The 24,997-nt window shown below is 34.6% G+C and overlaps 1 non-coding gene across 1 annotated transcript; it reads right to left on the bottom strand.

The window, feature by feature from the left end:
* Positions 1 to 726: 726 nt before the first annotated feature.
* LOC112498057 (small nucleolar RNA R71) lies at positions 727 to 830 on the bottom strand. The gene has a single exon (XR_003065143.1). It is a non-coding gene; the product is annotated as a small nucleolar RNA R71 (small nucleolar RNA).
* Between the last annotated feature and the right edge of the window lie 24,167 nt (positions 831 to 24,997).

Genomic DNA, 24,997 nt, shown 5'->3' with positions numbered 1-24,997 from the left:
TCTTTTCTTTTTATGTTCTTTAAAATTCTGTAATTTAATTTTTAAATTATTTTTCTTTGTAATTTTTTTTGTTTATCTTATTAATTTATTTTTAGTTAATTTATTTCACGTATTTGTTTTAGTGTGTTTTTATAGAAATGTTGTAACAACGTGATAAGGTTAATACCGTAATTTCTCCTTATTGTTTATTTTTATTAATTTTGTTCTTATTTATTTTTGTGTTCTTTGCATGCATGGTCGAAGGTCATTATTACTTAATCTTAAACCTATAGACCTTGAACTTGAAAAAACATTTCGCACACACAAACACGTTGTAATTAAAGATAAAAGTGAAATAGATTTGCAACAACAACAAGCACCACATGAGAGGCCATTTAAGGACTACTTCAGTCCTTTAGCTAATTTAAGTACATTTTGCATAAGATACCCAAATGTAGCTGCTAAGAGTTTTGAACTAAAATCTAGTGTGTTAAATTGTCTCCTAACATTCTATGGCCTAGAAAATGATGACCCATATAATCATTTGAATGATTTTCATGCTGTTTGTCAAACATTTAAATATGAGAATTTTTCAGATGATGATGTTTAACTTAGACTATTCCCATTTTCTTTGAAGGAAAGAGCTCGTTCATGGCTCAATACATTGCCTGCTAATAACATTACATCATGGGAACAAATGGTAATAAAATTTTTGAATAAATATTCCCAATGCATAAAACTAATGCTATTCGCAAGAAAATCTCAGAGTTTACACAGAGAGATGACGAGCAGTTTTTCGAAACATGGGAGCGATTCAATAGGCTACTCTTGAATTGTCCACATCATGGGTACAAGAAATGGCACCAATGCCAATACTTTTTGGAGGGATTATTGTCTCATGTGCAAGAATGGTTAGTGGCAATAAGTGAAGGAGAGCTAATGTCAAAAAGTGCATCTGATATTTGGGAATTCTTTCAGCTACAAGCGGATAATGCCCAACAACGGAGTCGATCACTCAGGAATACTAGAAGAATTAAGGGAGTAAATGAGATTCACATTGGCGAGTCAAGTTCAGAAATTAAAGAAGTCAAAGCGATAATTGAAGGTCTCTCTCGACAAATAGCATCGTTATCGACTGCTAAATCAACAGAGCCACATGACCATGACTCATACTCAGATCAAGCCAATGTCATAGGTGTAATGAGAAAACCATCTAATTACAACCCATACTCCAACACATATAACCCTGGATGGAGAGACCACCCCAATTTTTCATGGTCTTAAGGATTCCAACAGAATAGACCAGTAGCTTCAGCTCCACCAATGCAACCAATTTCCCAAGTTCCTCAAGCCTCTCAGCCACCATTTAGACCATACAATCAACACCCGAATTACTCTCAAGCCAAACCATGGGAGGATTCATTCCAGAATCTCAAGAATCTTACTCACTCCACGATTGAGCAATAGAACCGCACCATTGATGAACTACGAAATGAGATGAGAGCAGGTTTCAACTCACAAGCCCAATCAATTTCAAGCCTCGAGAAGATGGTGGGACAGCTTGCTTCTTCAGTTCAGACCTTGGTAATGATTGTTGAGAAAGGTAAGTTTCCAAGTCAACCAGTGCCTAATCCTAAAGGAGTGCATGAAGTAAGTACCAGTTCACCTCAGCAGCACGGAGAGGTCAAATCTGTCATGACCTTGCGAAAATGAAAAGAAGTCGACAACAAAGTGGAGATGCCAGTGACAAAAATAAATCAAATTGTACCTATAAATACTGAGGATTCACCATCATAAGAAAACGAAGAAACCAACCCACGAGAATACATTCCCAAAGCTCCATTTCCTCAGAAGTTAGCTAAAGGAAAGAAGAGAAAATCCACAGGTGAGATTTTTGAAATCTTCAAATAGGTAAGTGTTAACATCCCTTTACTTGATACTATAAAATAAGTGTCATCTTATGCAAAGTTTCTTAAAGACCTTTGTACTAAAAAGAGAAACATCCACATTCAAAAGAATGCATTTTTAATAGAAAACGTTAGTTCTATACTCCAACACAAAATTCCTCTAAAATGCAAATACCCAGGTTCCCCCACTATCTTATGTAGTATAGGGAACCACACAATTGAGAATGTTTTGTTAGATTTAGGAGCTAATGTAAATCTGTTGCCTTATTCAGTATTTATAAAACTTGGACTGGGAGAATTACACCCAACTCTAGTGGTGTTACAGCTTACAGATCGATCCACAAAAATACCTCGTGGTATTGTGGAGGACGTGCTTATCCAGGTAGACAAGTTTTATTTTCCTGTTGATTTCATTGTAATTAACACTCAACCAATCCAGGATTCAAGAAAGCACATCCCCATTATCCTTGGCCGACCTTTCTTGGCAACTGCGGATGCTCACATTCAATGCAGGACTGGAAATATACAGTTGCCCTTAACAACATGACTATGGAGCTAAACATTTTCAACATTGCCAAACAACTTCATAATGCAGATGATGGAATTGTTGATGTGGATTTAATAGAAACAATAGTTGATAATACTTTTCTTTCAAACCTTAGTGATGATCATTTACAAACATGTTTAACTCACTTTAGTTTGGATTTTGATATTGACAAATCGATCGATGAGGTCAACACCCTGCTTAATTCAGCACCATCCATGGACACTAATAAATGGAAGTCAAGAGTTGAACAACTAGCACCATTAGAGAAAAAACTCATCACATCATCAGAATCACCACCGAACCTCGAGCTCAAAGAATTACCCAACACTCTGGAATATGCATTTTTGGGAAAAGAAAGTACTCTGCCGGTAATCATCTCATCATCCCTAAATAACAAACAAAAAGGTAGGTTGTTGGATGTTTTAAAAGAGCACAAATGAGCATTAGGATGGACCATAACAGACATAAAAGGTATAAACCCAGTAGACTGCATGCATTACATTCACCTTGATGAAAATGCTAAACCTACTAGGGAAATGCAACGTTGGTTAAATCCTAACATGAAAGAAGTTATTAGAACTGAAGTCCTTAACCTATTAGACGCATGTATCATTTATCTAATTTCTGATAGTTCATGGGTTAGTCATGTGCAAGTTGTCCCCAAAAAGTCAGGAGTCACAGTAGTTACCAATGCTAATAATGAATTGATACCCACTAGAGTGACTATAAGATGGCGTGTATACATTGGTTATAAAAAATTGAATTCTGTCACACGTAAAGACCATTTTCTTTTACCATTTATCGATCAAATGCTTGATAGATTGGCAGACCATGAATTTTACTACTTTCTAGATGGTTACTCAAGATATAATCAGATTCCCATAGCACCAAAAGATCAAGAGAAAACCACTTTCACTTGCCCTTTTGACACTTTTGCATATAGGAGAATGCCATTTGGATTATGTAATGCACCTGCTACATTTCAACGATGCATGTTGAGCATTTTTTCTAATATGGTTGAACGATTCATTGAAGTCTTTATGGATGACTTTTCTGTCTTTGGTGATTTATTTGATCAACGTTTACATCATCTAACACTAGTTCTGCAGAGATGTATCGAGAAGAACTTAGTCTTAAATTGGGAGAAGTGTCATTTTATGGTAAAATAAGGTATTGTTCTCTGTCACATTATTTCGAGCAAAGGTATTGAGGTTGACAAAGCAAATGTGGATCTCATTTCCAATCTTCCTCCACCTAAAACAGTTAGAGAAGTAAGATCTTTCCTTGGGCATGCTGGTTTTTATCGATGTTTCATTAAATATTTTAGCAAAGTTTCTAGATCCTTATGCAATCTACTTGCTAAAGATGTACCTTTTATCTTTGATGATTCATGTCTTGTGGCATTTGAAAAATTAAAGCAGTTGTTGACATCATCACTCATCATTCAGCCCCCAAACTGGACCTTAGCATTTGAGCTTATGTGTTGTGCATCTGATTATGCAGTAGAAGCAGTATTAGGACAAAAGGTTGATCGAATTCCCCATGTTATTTACTATGCTAGTATGACATTGAATGATGCACGGTTGAACTATTCAACTACTGAAAAAGAAATGCTAGCAGTAGTGTTTGCATTAGAACAATTTCGATCTTATCTCATTGGTTGTAAAATAATTGTATTCACATATCATGTTGCTCTTAAATATCTCCTCACAAAAAAAGATGCAAAAGCTAGACTAATTCATTGGGTGTTACTTTTGCAAGAATTCGACTTGGAATTTAAAGATAAGAAAGGTACAGAAAATGTTGTGGCTGACCATCTCTCTCGTCTCTATTTTGACACAATTACAGAACCATTAACATTGAATGAGTCATTTCCCGATGAACAATTAATTAGTGTGGAAGTATTACCGTGGTATGCTGATATCGTTAACTATCTTGTTACAGTTCAACTTCCAGAGCATTGGACCAAACAAGACAAGGTCAAATTTTTTACAGAAATAAAGAATTTCTTTTAGGATGACCCTTATTTGTTCAAGTATTGTGCAGATCAAATTGTTAGACGATGTCTCCCAGAAAGTGAAATTCAGAATATCCCTTCATTCTGCCATGAACAAGCTTGTGGAGACCATTTCAGTTCTAAGAATACAGCTACTAAAGTTTTACAATGTGGTTTCTATTAGCCAACTATATTTCGAGATGCTTACACTTTCTATTATTCATGTGATAGGTGTCAACGAATGGGGAGCATTACGCGAAGAAATATAATGCCACTAAATCCAATTTTAGTGGTTGAGATTTTTTAGGTATGGGGTATCGACTTCATGGGACCATTTCCCCCTTCTTTTGGCCATCAATACATATTGGTTGCTATTGACTACGTATCGAAATAGGTAGAAGCAATTTCATGTAAAACCAATTATCACAAGGTGGTGATAGGATTTTTGAAAAGCAATATTGTTTCACGCTTTGGATTCCTGCGAGCAATAATCAGTGATGGTGGTGCCCACATTTGTAACAAAGCATTCAAAACTCTTTTGACAAAGTATTTTATCACTCACAAAGTGGCGACCCCATATTGAAATATAAGTATGCAACCCAAGAGGGGGGGTGAATTGGGATTCTAAAAATTATTCAATTTATAAAGAAAAACTTAATGCAAATATAATCCAAATTCAAAGCAATAACAATTAAGTTGATCACAATATACAAAGATAAGGGAAGAGGGATTCAAACACAGAGATTTTTACGTGGTTCGGCCAACCTCGCCTACATCCATGCCTCCAAGCTTTCCGAGCTTGAGAATTCCACTAAGCAAGCCTCCAAGGCTTCAAATGCTTACACTTGACTTCCAAGGTGTCAATAAACCTTTACAACAAGAGATTATCCACAATCTCTTAACCCAAGTGTATCCCAAAACTTACAATCACTCAAAGTAAAAGATTACAAATTGTTTTGACTCTCACAATATATAAGATTACACAATGATGCTTAATATGTGAATAAATGAAGCAAGAATGTGTTCTAAGCTCTATGAAGATTGTATTCTCGAATATTAGCTCAATGGTCATGTTGTGATCAATCTTCTTTGAATTTGAATGAGCTTATTTATATTTGGAGCTGAAAAACTAGCCGTTACAAACTGTCGGCCCGCAAACGGTTCACCGTTAACTATTAACGATTAACCGTTTAGGCTGGTCAAAAGTTACTGTTAGGCCAAATTTGAAATAAACGGTTTGCCGTTTAGGATTAACCTTTCGCCGTTAAATTTCAGTGACCTGCAAGATGAACATCAGTTATCCATTTACATTAAACGGTTAAGGATTTGCATGAAGTGACTTCTCTGGATATTATCGGTTAACCGTTTGTAATAACGGTTCGCCGTTTGTCTCCAGTAACCTGCAAAACAATTCAGCCTTATCCGGTTTCGTTAAATAGTGCCAAAGGAAAAAACAACCTTCAATTCTAGATGATATCGGTTAACCGTTTAAATAAACGGTTCACCGTTAAGTTCCAGTAGCCTTCCCATCTTTTGTGTTTTCCGTTTTTCATAAACGGTTAGAGCTTTAGGCAATAAGTTGCTCTCTGGTATGAATCGGTTAACCGTTTAAAGGAAAACGGTTTACCGTTTAGTTCCAGAATTACATTTTAAACCAGATTTTGCAGAGAATCTTTTTCTAATTTGAAAGTCCATCTTTTATGAAAAATGAATGGAATGTTTATTAAGACTTTCGTTTATTAAGGAATAGTCCAACATTTTTATCAAAAATCATTTAAAGTTTGTTATCATCAACATCAATATTATTAACATATTCATGTTAACAATCTCCCCCTTTTTTATGATGACAAACTTCATTCAATATTTAGATCCCCCTTAATATGTGCTCCCCCTAAATGTATGGCCAGATTAAAAAATGTCTAATAAAAAAAATTGTTGCTCAAGAAAACATTTTTAAATTCATTCTAAATCTCCCCAATTATCTCCCCCTTCATCATCAAAAAGAAAAGAGAAAAGGAAAAAAAACGCAAATCCTTTAAAGAAGATATCCGGTTTTGGCGAGCGAAAATTTTGGCAGAGTTTCCCCTTAAAAATAAGCAAAACCACTAATACAAAATGAGATTAAAACACTTCCAAAATAGATTAACACCAACTTCATCTTTCAACAACCCAACAACTTCATGAACAAACAAACCAACACTTCAATATCCAATAAACCACAAATTTCATCAACCAATAACCAAGTCATCTAATCAGCAAGAACATCACAAACATATGTCATCAAAATCCAGAAAGAGCATATAGAGGAAACAATGTATATAAAAATATAAATGGCAACATGTAAACAACCAAAATATGAGATATATGTGCAAAAACAGAACCCAGAAACTATGGAGGCGGAAACGATGTGCTCCCCGGATCATAGCCGAAATTACGGAGAAGAGTACGTTGTCCAGCGACAAGCTCAAGCTGCTGGAAGGTCTGAAAGTCAAAACGTAGCTGCTGGTGGTCACGGGAAACAGAGTCCAACCAATCAAGAATCAGCTGCTGGCGCTCCGAAATCCGCTGAACATCAGTAATCAACTGTTGCACAACGTCTTAAGCAGGGGGCTGAACTGGAGCTGGAGGCGGCATAGAGGCAGATGGCTATTCGAGAACAGCAGATGGCTCAAGAGCAGGAGGCAGCTCGGAAGAGGAGAGAATGTCAGCATCCATCGCACGCTCCTCAGAGTCTGAGTCAGCTGGAGGCCAAGGGACAAAACGGTGACGCAGAGATGAGGAAGAGCTCCTAATCTAAAGTCAGGAAGCTGATCGGGAGGATAGATATCATTGAGCATCCGGTCGTCCTCTGGAGCAATCAAGGTATCCCAGTTTTTGGAGTTGCTTGTCTTTATCCACTGTCCATTCTTTCTAGAGAAACCGATACTAGTCATGGCCTCGAGACCAATCCATCTAGTCTCCATATGTCCAGTATCAAGAAGAGGCACCTCAAAGCGTCGCAGTATCTTAGTGATGATACTGCCATAAGGAAGCAAGCGGTGATTGACCGTGGGAGTACTCAACATGTGCCGCACAATAATATACCCGAGGTTAATGGGACGGTCTGTAAGTAGGCTATCTAGTAGGCCAACGTCCAACCTCGTAACCTCATCCGAGTGACCCTTCCTAGGTGTCACTATGTGCTGTAAAATAGTGTGAATAATACAAACTTGGAGAGGTAAAAGTTGAGACCGAAAAGGAAGCAAACAAATCTCATCCGATAAGTCTCAACGACGACATATATTACGGACGCCATCAGTATGAGAAAAACTGTCAAAGGAAAGGGTGTTCCTAGAGGTGTAAATATCAAGCCCCTCACAAGAGATACCAAGAAAGTCAGTTAGATCCGCATCATCAAACTCTATTGGCACACGGCCAACTTGAGTAACTATCCTATTTGGGTGAGTATTGGAAATTTCCATGTTCGAATAAAAGACTTGCATTAAATTTGGATAAACACGGTCATTAAAGTCAATGGCAGCCTCCCAAGGCTGAAGCATATCCCTAATACGTCTACCACATACAACTAAGTTGCTGAAATCATCAATATCAACAAAGAATGAGTCAAGTACCTTTCGACCGTTGAAGCGATCTTCGAACCGCTTGGCCAAGGAAGGTGTGGGGAAGTGAATGCGTGCAAATTCAGAGACTTCCCGTTGTGGTATAGGATTCCTTGGAGGCACAGATTTACGCCTGGGATTTCTCCGAGAGGGTTCAGCCATGGAGAAACATAATGAAGTGAGGAAAATGCAAGAGAGATGTGATGAGAAGAAAATGAATCGATGAATGGCTTATGAATGAATAGAGGATGTGAGTTGGATGTTCAATTTGATTGAAGAAGGGTAAGAATCAGATTAAAAAAGAAGAAACCCAACCCGCGGCAGTTAGGGTTTCAATTTGGGATTTTTGAATTTTGGACTTGATTTGAAGTTTTGAATCGGTGAAATTGTTCTAAAGGTGATAAGAAATGATGTTGAGGGTTTGATTTGACAAGAAAAGTAAAAAAAATGAGGGTTTGAGGGCAGAGAAACCTTCGGCTACGCAACAATGGCAAAAACTGTGAAAGGGTAACTGGAGAAGGAGAAGAAAAACCTTTGAACAGTTTTTATAATCGCGAAAACGATTAACCGTTTATTTTATCTGTAATTTTGCACATTTGATTTAATTTTTGGCCAGCAAATAATATATTCCAAGATCATTTAATTGATCTGAAAATATTTTATGAGGCATTTTAATGCATGATTCATGAACGTGTTTTCAACCAATTTAATTCATATAATCTAGAATTAATAAGGTAAATTCATCATTTGACTATCAAGCTCAAGCATTTCATAAATATTTGATCACAACTAAGTCAATCAATTCAGTACACTCAATAGCATGAATAGAGACATTAATGCGAAAATTTCATCATCCCAAGTTCATGCCGAATTTTTGAAAATTGTTCTTCGCAAAGTGGTTTTGTGAAAATATCGGCAAGTTGTTTTTCCGTAGAAATAAACTCTAATGCAATATCTCCCTTTTGAACATGATCTCTCAAGAAATGATGTCTAATTTCTATATGCTTGGTTCTAGAGTGTTGAATGGGATTCTTTGAGAGATTTATAACACTAGTATTATCACACTTAATAGGAATTTGTTCAAGATTAATGCCATAATCTCTAAGAGTTTGTTTCATCCAAAGAGCTTGTGCACAACAACTTCTGGCAGCTATATATTCAGCCTCAGTAGTTGAAAGTGCGACAGAATTTTGTTTCTTGTTAACCATGAAACAAGAGAGTGTCCTAGAATATAGCAAGTACCACTAGTGCTCTTCCTATCCACTTTATAACCGGCAAAGTCCGCATCCGAATAACATGTTAAATCTATATGAGTTCCCCTAGGATACCAAAGGCCAATATCTATGGTTCCACTCAAATAACGGAAAATTCTTTTAACAGCAAGCAAATAGGATTCCTTGGGACATGACTGAAATCTTGCACACAAACATACACTAAACATGATATCGGGTCTACTTGCAGTCAAATAAAGTAGGGATCCGATCATACCTTGATACATTTTGATATCCACTTCTTTGCCTTTTTCATCTTTGTCCAGCTTGGTTGTTGTGCTCATTGATTTATTTTTGGTCTTTGAGTCATCAATGCCGAATCGTTTGAGTAGATATTTTACATACTTGGCTTGATTTATGAAAATTCCTTCCTCGTTTTATTTGATTTGAAGTCCAAGGAAGTACTTCAACTCACCCATCATACTCATCTCAAATTCTTTGCTCATACACGATGAAAATTCTTTACACAACAATTCATTAGTAGAACCAAAAATAATATCATCAACATAAATTTGAACAATGAGTATATCTTGGTTCTTATGCTTAACAAATAGAGTAGTATCCGCTTTTCCCATTGAAAAATCATTTTCCAACAGTAAATTCTTAAGTCTATCATATCATGCTCTAGGTGCTTGTTTTAATCCATACAAGGCTTTAAGCAACTTATAAACGTGATTTGGAAATTTTTCATTTTCAAAACCAGGGGGTTGTTTTACATACACTTCTTCCATAATATACCCATTTAGAAAAGCACTTTTCACATCCATTTGAAATAAGATGAAATCTTTATGACATGCAAATGCCAACAACATTCTAATTGATTCTAGTCTAGCAACGGGTGCAAAAGTTTCATCAAAATCAATTTCTTCTTCTTGGTTGTAACCTTGAGCCACTAATCTAGCTTTATTCTTTACAACCACACCGGATTCATCCATCTTATTTCTAAAAATCCATTTAGTACCCATGACGGATTGATGTTCCGGTATAGGAACTAATTCCCACACATTGTTTCTTTCAAATTGATTTAATTCCTCTTGCATTGCCATAATCCAAGATTCATCATTTTCCGCATCCTCAAAGGATTTGGGTTCAATTTGAGAAATGAATGCATTATGCTCACAAGTATTCCTAAGTGATGATCTAGTTGTAACACCTCGTGAGGGATCTCCTAAAATTACATCTTTAGGGTGAGAAGAGACATATCTCCACTCCTTAGGGAGTGTTTGAGAGATACCATCTTGTTGCTCCAGCTCAATATTTGTTTGTTCTTCTTGTCTATCCTCTTGATTTTCTTGTGGTACATTCTCTTGATTCTCTTTTGATAATTCTTCTTATAACTCTCCATCTGCATCATCATTAGCAACTCCTTTCTCCACAGAGGAGGGGTTAGATTCATCAAACGTAACATGCATGGACTCCTCCACAACTAAAGTTCTTTTATTATAAACTCTATATGCTTTACTTAAGTTTGAATATCCAAGAAAGATGCCAACATCAGATTTTGGATCAAATTTACCAAGATTATCTTTTGTGTTTAAAATAAAACATTTGCATCCAAAAACTTTGAAATAGCCAATGTTGGGTTTTCTATCTTTCCAAAGCTCATAGGGAGTTTTATTGAGATGGGGTCTAATCAACACCCGATTTAAAACATAGCAAGCGGTGTTGACGGCTTCGGCCTAAAAATATTTAGGTAATGCATTTTCATTTAACATGGTCCTAGCCATTTCTTGAATAGACCTATTCTTTCTCTCAACAACTCCATTTTGTTGTGGAGTCCTAGGTGATAAAAATTGATGCTCAATGCCAAGATTATTGCAAAAGTTCTCAAATGCATGATTTTTAAATTCTCCTCCATGATCACTCCTAATGCATATAATATCATGCCCTTTTTCATTTTGTAATTTCTTATAAAGTACTTTAAAAGCATCAAGAGCATCATCCTTATTGGCTAAGAATAATACCCATGTATATCTAGAATAATCATCCATTATCACAAATGCATAATATTTGCCATTTAGACTAGCATATCTAGATGGTCCAAATAGATCTATGTGAAGAAGTTCAAGTGGTTTTGAAGTAGAGATGTGGTTTTTGTTTTTGAAAGAGGTTTTGATTTGTTTTCCAAATTGACAAGCTTCACAAATCTTATCCTTTTGAAAACCAATTTTCGAAAGACCTTTAACTAAATCATTTTTTGAAATTTTCGAAATCAAATCCATACTTGCATGTCCTAATCTTCCATGCCATAGCCAACTATCATCATGTAATGCGGAAAAACATTTATCAAGAGTAAATATACATTCTATGTCAATGATATAAACATTACCACATCTATTACCAACAAACAAGGTTTTTCCATCACGTGAGTTCTCAATAACACAACTAAATTTATCAAAGATAACTTTATAACCTTTGTCACATAATTGACTAATGCTAATTAAGTTGTGTTTCAAGTTCTCAACCAAACATACATTCTCAATTAGAGTTGAAGAGACTTTACCAACATTTCCAATTTCAAGAATTTTTCCTTTTGAGTTGTCTTCAAAAGATATGTCTCTACCATTTTCAATTTTGGTGAAGCTTGAGAACCATGAATAGTTTCCGGTCATGTGCCTTGAACAACCGCTGTCCAAGTACCATTTATTTTTCTTCTTCTTCAAGCCCTACAAGAAAAAATCTCAAGTTTTAGGTACCCAAAGCTTTTTGGGTCCTTGAGAGTTAGCAACGGTTCTTTTTGGAACCCAAATGCATTTGACACCATAATATGCATTCCTTTTCACGGGACATCTATATTTCATGTGACCATTTTGATTACAATAATGACATACAATCTTATGATCATTTGTGGAGGTAGCTTTAACAAAATAATTCTTATAATACTTTTGCTTCAAGTTAGGCTTATATCCAAGTCCTTCTTTATCAAAAACACATTTTTGTGAGTTAAGCATATTATCCAACATCTTTTGCCGATTTGTAAATTTCAAAACAATTTCATTTAATTCATTACTCTTTTTCTTGAGCATTTCATTCTCATTTTTCAACTCATCTATATGTGATTCTAAATGCTCATGTAAGATGCTAGGTTTCTCATTTGATAATGCAATTTCATCATGCAATGTTTTGTTCCCTACTTCTAGGCATACAATTCTTGCATTTAGAGATTCATTTTCATTTTTAAGCCTTGCCATTTCCTTTTTAAGACATACATTCTTTTTACCAATCTTCATCAACTCATTATGCAAATCTTTCAAAGCATCATACAATTCATCATAGGTGGGATCACTTACCTCATTGAGATCATCATCCCCTCCTATTGCCATGAGTGCTAGGTTTGATACTTCTTGCAATCCTTCTTCATCACTTGATTCTTCCTCACTATCATCCCAAGTTGCAACCATTGCTTTCTTCTTGAGTTTGTTGATAAGTGGGCACTCCGATCTTATATGTTCAGGCTTCTTGCTTTCATAGCATGTGATTGCCTCCTTCTTCTCCCTATGGTTCTTGAAGTTTTTGAAATTTCTTCTCTCTCCGATTTTCTTGAAGAATTTTCTGAACCTCCTTGCTAGCATGGCTAGCTCTTCATCATTTGGTTCACTTTCATATTTTGAAGCTTTGAGAGCAATGCTTTTCTTCTTCTCCTCATGTCCTTTTTCTGCAGCTAAATCCTCTTCATATGAAATGAGAGAACCAATTAAATCATCAAGAGGTAAAGTATTTAAATCTTTGGCCTCTTCAAAGGCAGTTCTTTTAGGTCTCCATTCTTTTGGAAGTGACCTAATGATTTTCTTAACTTTCTCACTATTTGAGAAGGTTTTCCCTAAGGCACCTAGGGTGTTCACTATGTCCGTGAATCTAGTATACATAGAATACACATTTTCATTTTGTTCCATTTGGAACAACTCATATTGACGAATGTATCTACTAATTTTAGACTCTTTTACTTGATTTGTCCCTTCATAGACAACTTCAAGTTTGTTCCATATCTCTTGTGAACTTTCACAACTAGATACTCTATGGAATTCTTTCTTATCAAGGGCACAAAACAAAGCATTCATAGCCTTAGAGTTTAGAGACATTTTTCTCTTTTCTAACTCACTCCATTGACTTGATGGTTTAGGAATATCATCTCCTACTTCATTTTTAAACATAGGCATGAATGGACCGTCACAAACAACTTCCTAAATTTCATAATCTAAGGCTTGCAAGTAGATTCTCATTCTAGTTTTTCTATAAGCATAGTCATTTCCATAAAAGAATAGTGGTCTAGTTGTAGATTGCCCTTCTCTAAAGGTTGAGTCATTTAGGGTTGCCATGGATCTTTTACTCTAGACGATTAAGTCTTAACAAGAGAACAAGGCTCTAATACCAATTGAAATACAAGTATGCAACCCAAGAGTGGGGTTAATTGGGATTCTAAAAATTATTCAATTTATAAAGAAAAACTTAATGCAAATATAATCCAAATTCAAAGCAATAAAAATTAAGTTGATCACAATATAAAAAGATAAGGGAAGAGGGATTCAAACACATAGATTTTTACGTGGTTCGGCCAACCTCGCCTACGTCCACGCCTCCAAGCTTTCCGGGCTTGAGGATTCCACTAGGCAAGCCTCCAAGGCTTCAAATGCTTACACTTGACTTCCAAGGTGTCAATAAACCTTTACAATAAGAGATTATCCCCAATATCTTAACCCAAGTGTATCCCAACACTTACAATCACTCAAAGTAAAAGATTACAAATTGTTTTGCCTCTCACAATATATAAGATTACACAATGATGCTTAATATGTGAATAGATGAAGCAAGAATGTGTTCTAAGCTCCATGAAGATTGTATTCTCGAATATTAACTCAATGGTCGTGTTGTGATCAATCTTCTTTGAATTTGAATGAGCTTATTTATATTTGGAGCTGAAAAACTAGCCGTTACAAACTGTCGGCCCGCAAACGGTTCGCCGTTAACTATTAACGGTTAACCATTTAGGCTGGTCAAAAGTTACCGTTAGGCCAAATTTCAAATAAACGGTTTGCCATTTAGGATTAACCTTTCACCGTTAAATTCCAGTGACCTACAAGATGAACATCAGTTATCTGTTTACATTAAACGGTTAAGGATTTGCATAAAGTGACTTCTATGGATATTATTGGTTAACCATTTGTAATAACGGTTCGCCGTTTGTCTCCAGTAACCTGCAAAATAATTCAGCCTTATCTGGTTTCGTTAAATAGTGCCAGAGGAAAAAACAACATTTAATTCTGGATTATATCGGTTAACCATTTAAATAAACGGTTCACCGTTAAGTTCCAGTAGCCTTCCCATCTTTTGTGTTTTCCGTTTTTCATAAACGGTTAGAGCTTTAGGCAATAAGTTGCTCTCTGGTATGAATCGGTTAACCGTTTAAAGGAAAACGATTTACCATTTATTTCCAGAATTACATTTTAAACCAGATTTTGTAGAGAATCTTTTTCTAATTTGAAAGTCCATCTTTTATGAAAAATGAATGGAATGTTTATTAAGGCTTTCGTTTATTAAGGAATAGTCCAACATTTTTATCAAAAATCATTTAAAGTTTGTTATCATCAAAATCAATATTATTAACATATTCATGTTAACACATATCATCCGCAAACCAATGGCTAAGTTGAGATCTCCAATCGAGAAATAAAACACATATTAGAAAAGACAATGAGGTCAGATAGAAAAAATTAGTCATTAAGACTTGATGATGGATTATGGTCATATAGAACAGCTTTCAAGACCCCGATTGAGATGTCACCCTACAGGTTAGTGTATGGAAAAGCTTGCCACCTACCTGTGGAACTCAAACATCGTGCGTACTGGGCCATCAAGAAATTCAACTTTGACTTGTAGCAAGCTAGCTCAGAAAGAAGATTACAACTGGCAGAACTTGAAGAAATTCACAATGATGCATACGAAAATGCCAAGATTTACAAGCAGCGAATGAAAGTCTTTCATGACAAGAAAATTATGAGAAAGTCTTTCACCCCAGGTCAGAAAGTGTTTTTATTCAATTCTCGCTTGTACCTATTCCTAAGTAAGTTACGTTCTCGATGGTCTAGCCCCTTTATTGTTGACACTGTTTTTCCACATGGGGCAATTAAAATTAAGGACCCAAAGAATGGTGTCACGTTTAAAGTTAATGGTCAAAGATTAAAACTATATCTAGAGTATCAACCACATGGAGAGGATATCGAAGTAAATTTGAGTGACCCACTAAATTTGAATTAAGATTTTTCTTACTTTTCAGTGATTTGATTTTTTTCTTTCTTTTTACTATTCTTTTGCTAATTGAAATTAATTTTGCATAAGTATGTTTGTTTAAACCATTAAGTTTTCTCTTATCATTGTTAATCATGAGTGTTATAGCTAAATAGTTCCTCCTGGACATTCTTAGACCACTTCAATGTGTAAAATCTCATCTCAAAAGACAGATTCGATTTTGTAAAACACATCATATTTGGGCTCTGCAACCACCAGAGTTAGTATCCTATGTTGAGGATTTAGAAAGCCAACTCAGAGACATTGAGAGAGGTGTCTACAACATCCAGTTGGAGCTTGAGGTAAACTCAATAAGAGGACGATTGTAATTTTCTTTGTGTGTTTTAGTTTGTTTTTCTGTTTGTGTGCTTTAGTTTGTTACCCCGGTGAAGTGGCGGATAACGGTACTCCATGACAATCTAGTCGGTTACTTCAGTTGCCCATAATAACTGATATTCTGATGCGAATATATGGACAGAAATGAGATTCTAGCAAAACTTCACAATCGATTCCCTTCAGTTTCTCAGAATACCCTCCTTACAATCTATAAAGCTCGGTCCAAATGCATGCGATTGCTCATGGGGAATAACATACCTGCTGACATCCGCTGGTTAATCAAGGCCAAAGTGCGATTGGCAGGTGAGTTGCCTCCAAAATTTATTACATACATGCCTGGTTGTGGTAAAAGAAACTATGCAAGAAAATAAAGAGTTCGAAGAATTTATGTTGCTTGTCATAAGTGTGCAAGAATGAGATGCGATAAAAAATCATGTTCTTTAGAAATGGTGTCTGATAACCGAGAAGATAAGATTCAATTCATTAGGGATGGCTTGAATAAGGAGTCATTGGATGATATCCTTTTGTCTCTTGAAACGCATCCCAGTAGAAATGTACAAGGAGCGATTCTCCAGTTATGACCATTATTCCAGAAAGAGCATGTACGATATAATCTTGGGAATATAAACGACCATGTTTGCCAGTTTATAAGAAAACTGGATGGGAAGCCTATCCTCGACCTATAGAGGGCATTCAAGCCGTTTCTGGACGTAAAACCAGAGGAAGATGTGAGCCACAGTCGCAACTACCTATAAATATCATTTTACTTCACTGTTATTTTATTTCACTATTGTTTTATCATTCGCATTATTGTCTTTAATAATTTTATTTTATCATTGTTTCTTTTTCTTTTTACTGTTTCCATTTTTACTCACGAGCCATGTGCTTTACGCGTTAATTGACACTGACATGCTACCTCATACATAGTTGTGACCCACTATAACCAAGATTCTTAAATATAACTTTTTGTTAAGCACTCACAAATTTTTTTTGAGAAGTATCCCAATGGCAGCTACTCTCAATAAACAATTCAAGAAAATTTGTATACTTTCTGGATTTAATTATCACAAACATAAAGAGTTCGTTGAGGCAGGCATAGATCTTGGTCAAAGTATAGCACAGAGAAAATGACACTTGGTGTATGGAGGAGGTAACCGAGGGTTATCAAAATTGGTCTCAGAAGCTACTTTTGTCATAGGACGCCAAGTGTTAGGCATCATCCCAAAAGCCCTAAAACCTTTGGGCAGTTTGTCTAACTCACCGACTGGAGAAGAGTTAGTCGTCTCAGATATGCAAGAAAGAATAACTGAAATGCTTAATCATGCTGATATTTTTATTTTCCTACCAGGAGATCTTGCAACTCTAGAGGCACTTATCACATTAGCATCTTGGGCCCATCTGCACATTCACCAGAAACCCATCGGTTTGTTAAATGTCAATAACTTTTATGATGGCTTCATCGCATTTCTTAACCATGCAATAAAAAAGTATTTCATTCCTTCCACAACGCAAAAACTTTTTATTTGTGCTTATACTGCAAATGAGCTACTTGATCTATTACAAGCTTATAGACCGGAGCCAGACCCCTGGACCTTTGTGTTGGAGCGTCCAAATAATGATGGTAACAGTAGCCGCAGTAAGAAGTACAAATTAGATTTAACTCTCCGCTTGTAAATATTTTCTTCTGTGTTACACCACCCAGATGATGCTTTCTAAACTCTACTTATTTCCTCTAAAACATTAAGGACAATGTTTCGTTCCGGTTGGGGGAAGGGAATAGTCGACAATTGTGAAATCTTGGTTAAGTTTTTACTAATTTTTTTTTGTAGAGACTAACCATGGCTAACTTTTTGTGTTGAAGATGGCTGAATATGGAGTGTAGTGACTCTACAAACGCATCTTCTTCGTTTAAAAAAAAACAAAAAAAAAATTCTAGACATTTTCTTTTTCTTTATTAAGTTTTGACAATCATTTTTCTTCTTCCTTTTAATTTCTCCTTTATAAATATACACTTTCAAATTTTTGAGTCGAAGATGGCTGAATATGGAGTGTAGTGCCTCTAAAAACGCATCTTCTTAGTTAAAAAAAAATCATTTTCTTTTTCTATCATTTTAAGTGTAACTTTTCTACATCATTTTTTACTTTTCTGCATGCATATTTTCTTTTCATGTTTAGAATAGGTTGGGGGGTAGACTGTCATTTAAAAAAATTGTGTATTTTTTTTTATATTGGATGACATGATGACTTTCAAATTTTAGTATTTGTATTATCTTTTATCTTAAGTGATGTTACGCTATGTTTGCTACTCTACATGTTGATGTCGGAGACAAATATGAGTTGCTTGAAGAAATGCACATGTCATAATAAGTATCAAGTGAATTTTTGAGCCTATCATTTTTCTTGGAGAGTAACCCATTTTGCCCATTCTTCATACAGCTTAGCAGTTTATTATTTTATATACGATCTCTAGATTTCTTTTGAGTCAACCCCTTAAAAAGAAAAAATTAAGATAAGAAAATAAAAAAAAAAGAAAGAAAAAATATATATTGCTACATCTTGAAGTCCATCTAACTAGTAGATATGGAAGATTATTTAAAGCCCTAAAAGATGATGGAAATGTCATCTTTGACCCGTTTGAGCCTTTCTAGCCATCTTTTTTGTGAAAAATCCATAGTTAACCCTTTTGAGCCTTTAAAAAAAATATATTTCTTTGTCAAACTTATCATCTTGACCCACTCTAATTTGGAGTATTACCTGATATCTTACAAGTTTCATCACCTATTTATGTTTGAGAAAAATGTACATAATTATTTTGTTTAGTGAAGTTGTGACAAACAAAAGAAAAAAAATAAAAAAAATTGTTGTTTTAAAAAAAAGAGAAAAAAACAATAATAGGTGAAATCCACCTTGTAATTTTCAAAAGATTTCTATTTTTTCTCAAACATATATTTATTTTTTCTTATTTTCCTTCATTTGTTAGCCATGTACTTAGCCTACGTTACATCCTAAAAAAAGTCCTTCCTGATTTTAGGGAGCTATAGTCTGAAGTAGAAGCCAGTTATATGGGCTAAAAAGATGTAGTGGTGCATAAAAAAATTAAAAAATAAATAAATAAGTTGGGTTGACTAGCATTTTTGTTTGACTTAAGATCGAATTATTTCTGAACTGTGGGCATATTTCTTTCATCTCGGTGAGAGTGTGTGATATCACTTCTTTATTATTTTCTCTCAAATTTAGTATTTATTAAAGTGACTATTTTTATTGGGTTTAATTTCCTTGTGAGAGTGTCACTACTTGCAGTGAGATTTTGGGGTTTGACATGTCATTCTTGAAAGTAGCTGTGATAAAATCTACTGGGCTGATTTATGTGGATGGTTGATGTGGGTGTGATGTTTCTGTGAACTGGAGATAATGTTTATACTTTTATTTGATTGTTATCATTAGTCTGATTAAATAAACACGAGTGTTTAAAAAAAATCATTTTGGGTTTGAATTTTATTTTTGCTTTATTTGCTAGGGACTAACAATAAGCTGGTTGGGGGGTGTGTTGAGTGTTAGAAAATGTATATTTATAAAGGAGAAAATTGTCATTTTATATTTCAACTCTTACTAACATTCCTACTTTTATGTATTTAAGTCTCTTGTGATTTAATTATGTGTATTTTATTTTAATTAAGTATTTTATGTATTTTAGGGGTATCATGGTCATTTCACAATGAACGAGAGATCAGACAGTAAAACGGACATCACTTTTGAACTCAGGACAGTCAAAAACCTTAGGAGAAGCATAAAAGGAAAAATGGTATGGTTCACATATACGGTACTATTCACTTTACGGTATTGTCTACGTTACTGTTTACGATACTATTCACATAGACGGATCGATGACGTGGCATTGACTGATAATGTGGCATTGACTGATGACATGTCACGATTCTATTGGACTAAAATTTTTATGTACTGTTGATCGGTGATGTGGCAGCATATCAGTGGACCAAAAATTGTGCGTACGGTACATGCATATACACAGGATAACTTACAATCAAATCGCGTACTGTTGACTGATGACGTGGCGCAATCCTAAGCATCCGAAATATTTTTTAATCCAATGGTCATGATTTACTCAATGTATCTATAAAAAGGGGGCTCTCCTCCCCTAATTTGGCATCGCTGAATCCATTTTTGGGCTCTATTTTCTGTAATTCCTTTTCCATCTTGTATTTTCTACGTATTTTAATAAATTCTCATTTTATCCTTAGTTCAAATATGAGTAGCTAATTTTCTTTCAAGCTTGAGTTGAAGGTGAAGTCTCAACATGTGTCATGGGCTTTATTTAGTAAATTTCATTTCTCTTCCCCTTTAATTTTGGTGAATGTTTTGATTTTTCGTTGACAAATAGTAATAATCTTGTCTAGATACCGCCCTAATTTCACCGGCTCCCGAGTACAAGATTATTATTATTTGGCAATAAGCCCTTAGCACCATATTGATTAGAGTGTGGTTCATGAGGAGTGGAAATCCCCCTCATGATTTAATTTGCATTAATAAGGAATATTTAGCTCATGGTGCATGTTGATGCAGATCCAGATACCCAAGCGCTTCAATTTAATTCCGTCATTCCAATTTAAATTCTAGGATAATCTAAGTCACTTTCACCACAAATCCAACCATTCACTTAGAAAAATTAATTCTACAAATAATTAAAATCCACCTTCTCGTGGGATCAACACTCGTCAGCATTGAACTATACTGCAATAGATTCGTGCACTTGCGAGTTCAATAAAATTTGCACAACAACATTGTCCTAAATGTCTTAGAAGAAAAGAGTAGAGTTTAAAAGACATAACCTAGTGACTATTAGAAAATATTTATAAACGGAGAGTTAAATCTAATTTATACTTTTTACGAGGGTAACTGACATCATCATCAGTTGCCCAATTCAACGCCAAAGTCATGTGATCTTACTCTGGTTTGTAAGCTTGCAAAAAATTAAGTAACTCATTAGCAGTAGAAGCATAAATAAAGAGTTTTTTCGCTGACGGTGGAATAAAATAATTTTTAATTGCATGATTAAGAAATGTTATTAAGCCATCATAAAAGTTATTAACATTTAACAAACTGATGAGTTTTTTATGGATATTCAAATGGACCCAAGAAGCAAATGTGATTAGCGCCTCTAATGTTGCAATCTCCTGGTAAGAAAATCAAAGTATCAGCACGATTTAACATTTCAAATATTCTTTCTTACTTACTTGAGACAACTAACTCTTCTTCAGTTGGTGGGTTGGGCAGACATCCTAAAATTTGTAAGGCTTTTGGAATCATGGCTAGCACTTCCCTTCCTCGAACGAAAACAGCTTCTGAGACAAGCTTTGATAACCCTCGGTCACCTCCTCCATATACAAGGTGTAGTTTTCTCTCTGCTATAACACAACCAGGACCTACGGTTGCTTGAATGAACTCATTATACTTTCCATAGCGAAATCCAGAAAACACACAAATGTTCTTAAGTTGTCTGCTTGAAAATGTTGTCATTAGAACAATTCTAAAAAGAAACAATTTGTGAGTGCTTGAAAATAAGCTCTTATTTAATGATCTAGGTAATGGACACAATGATATACATTTATAAATGGGGTGGTGTGTTTGTCAAATGACAGATGAAGCATTTGGCTCAATAATTCAAAAGTAAACAGAAAAATAAAATAGTAAAAAGAAAAAGCAAACAGTGATTAGACATAAAATCACAGAATAATAATAATAATAATAATAATACAAAAGATAAAAGTACAATAAAATAAAAAATATTTATTGGTAGTTGTGATTATGGCTCACATCTTCCTCTGATTTTACGTCCAGTAACGGCTTGAACGCCCTCTATGGGTCGAGGATAGGCTTCCCATCCAATTTTCTTATAAACTAGCAAACATGGTCTTTTAGAGTCAGATTTTCAAGACTAAACTGTGTACTTTCCTTTTGGAACAACTTCCATAAATTATAAATTTCACGTTGCACATATCCACTCGGATGCGTCTCAAGAGATCGTAAGATATCATCTAACAATTCTTTACTCATGTCATCCTTAATAAATTTGATTTTATCTTCACGATTTACACAAACTATTCCTAATGTTTTACAACGTGGTTTGTTGCAAGCAAGTCTTACACAGTGAGGACATTTAGAGCCAAGCCGCTTAGCTTTTTTTTTTTAACAAATGTTCTTTTACCAAAACCAAGCATGTAAGAAAAAAATAGATAAGAAAATCCACCTATCAGTCGGACCTTTACTTCAATTAACCAACGAATGTCAGCATGAATCTCATTAATTATTAACAAACGTAGTCGTTCACAACGAGCTTTGTAAATCTTCTTAAGAGCATTTTGAGGGAAAGAATGAAAACGCTTCTGTAATTTATGTTATATTTCTTCCATGCTTGACTTTAGGATTTCAGTTATTATAGGAAACTGAAAATACCGACTTAAAAAGTCATGGAGTATCGTTATCCGCCATTTATATGGGAAAGTGAATCAAAACAAATTAAAGAAACGAATCAAATCTACAAAATCAAATCAAAAGTGAAGAAGAACAACAAAATAAAAACACACAACGAATATAAACAAACATGTAACTCATCTTCGCCCTTTTATCGAATTTACCTTATGTTCCAATTGGAGTTCATAAATATCATCCTCTATTTCTTTGAGTGTCTTTCTAAATCTTTAACATGGGATACTAGCTTTGGTGGTTGTAGATCTCAAATAGGATGTGATTTACAAACTCGGAGCAAGTTTCTCAGGTGAAATTTTACACGTAAAAGTTCTCTAAGATGTTCGAAGAGGATTCTTCTCTTGGAGGTACACATAACAAACATAAAAAACGGTGAAATAAAACACGATCATCAAATAAACACAATTAAAAACAACATAATGCACTCCATTCAAGAAATAGAAAGGAAAAAGAAAAAAATTAACAAACGATAAAATAACAGTAAACAGAAATGATAAAAAAAATCAAACAAAAGGCTTAATTAAGATTTGGTGGGTCACTTAAATTGATTTCAATGTCTGCTTCACGTGGTTGGTATTCCATATATGGTTTCAATTTCTGACCATTAACTTTAAAAGTAACATTATCCTTTGGATTATCAATTTTTATTACTCTAAATGGATACACAATTTTTACAACAAATGGACCATTCTACTTTGACTTTAACTTCCCTGAAAGCAAATGAAGACGAGAATTATAAAGCAACATTTTTTGACCAATTTCAAATGCTTTCTGAAAAATTCTTTTGTCATGAAAAACTTTAGTTCTTGCCTTAATAATTCTGGAATTTTCATATGCATCATTCCTTAATTCCTCAAGTTTATTCAATTGCAATTTACGCATATTACCAGCATAATCAAGATTTGAATTAAAGTTTATCATAAACAAGCCGATAGGGTGACATTCCTAAAAATATTTTAAAAGCAGCACGATATACTCAAAGTACATTAGTTAGTCGAAGAGACCAATCTTTATAGTTTCGATTACCTGTCTTTATTAAAATTTATTTAATCTCCCTATTTGCTAATTCAACTTGACCACTTGTTTAAGAGTGATAAGGGGCAACAACTTTATGTGTAATTCCACATTTCTTCATTAAGGACTAAATGGTTTGTTAAAAAAATACTTACCTCTATCACTAATAATGGCTCGAGGTATTCCAAATCTGATCAAAAGATTTTTCTTTTAAAAAACGATCCCAGTCTTGTGATCATTGTGCCGACAAAGAATCATCTCAATCCATTTTGAAACATAATCAACAGCAACCAAAATATATACAAATCCAAATGATGATGGAAAATGGCCTATAAAATCAATTCCCTAACAATCAAATATTTCAATGACAAGGATGAGGTTTAAATGCATCAGGTTTTGCTTTGAAATAGATCCTATCATTTGATAATTTTTACACACTTTGCAAAATGCATGTGAATCTTTAAATAATGTAGGCCAATAAAATCCACACTGCAATATTTTTGCAGCTGTCTTTTTTGAAGAAAAATGGCCACTGCATGCTTCAGAATGACAGAATTAAATGACCCTACTTACCTCGTCATCTAGTATGCATCTTCGAAAAATTTGATTAGAACAGTACTTGAACAGGTATGGGTCATCCCAGTAAAAGTTTTTCACTTCTGTTAAGAATTTCTTCCTGTCTTAGGAACTCTAGTCACATGGCATTTCACTTATTGCAAGATAATTAATAATATTATCATGCCAAGGCATTTTGTTTATAGAAAACAAAAATTCATCAGGGAAAGAATTATTGATAGTTGTTGTTTCAATTGAAAACTCATTTGTAAGTCTTAAAATATGATCTGCAACAGCATAATCACTAGCATCACACATTAGCTTAAAAGGCAAAGACCAATCAGGAGGTTGCATTATTGGAGCTGATGTCAAAAGACTAATTATCTTTTGAAAAGCTTGTTGACAATCTTTAGTCCATTCAAATGGTGTGTCTTTTATTAAGAGTTTACAAAGTGGTCTAAATATGGCACTAAAGTCTTTTATAAACCTCTTATAAAATCATGCATGTCCTAAAAATGAACGGACTGCTCTAATTATCTTAGGTGAGGGTAATTTGGAGATGACTTCAACTTTGGTTTTATCAACTTCAATTCCTTTTAAAGACACGACATGACCCAAGACAATTCCAGAGGTGGTCATGAAATGACATTTTTTCCAATTTAAAACTAGCTTTTTTTCTTTGCACATTTCCAAAACTCTTTCCAGATTATCAAGACATGTATCAAAAGAATTACTAAATACAGTTAAATCATCCATAAAAACCTCTAGATAATTTTCAATCATGTCACTAAAAATGCTTAGCATACATCTTTAAAATATTGCATGAGTATTACAAAATCCAAAAGGCATTCTCTTAAATGCAAATGTTCCAAATGGGCATGTGAATGTGATCTTTTCCTGGTTTTCTAACGCTATAGGAATTTTATAATAGCTAAAGTAGTCATCAAGAAAGCAATAGTATGGGTGTCCAACTACTTTCTCAAGAATTTGGTCTAAAAATGGAAGGG

Source organism: Citrus sinensis, chromosome 1 (genome assembly GCF_022201045.2).
Source record: "Citrus sinensis cultivar Valencia sweet orange chromosome 1, DVS_A1.0, whole genome shotgun sequence".
Lineage (NCBI taxonomy): Eukaryota > Viridiplantae > Streptophyta > Magnoliopsida > Sapindales > Rutaceae > Citrus > Citrus sinensis.
This window is presented reverse-complemented; position numbering and strand designations above follow the sequence as displayed.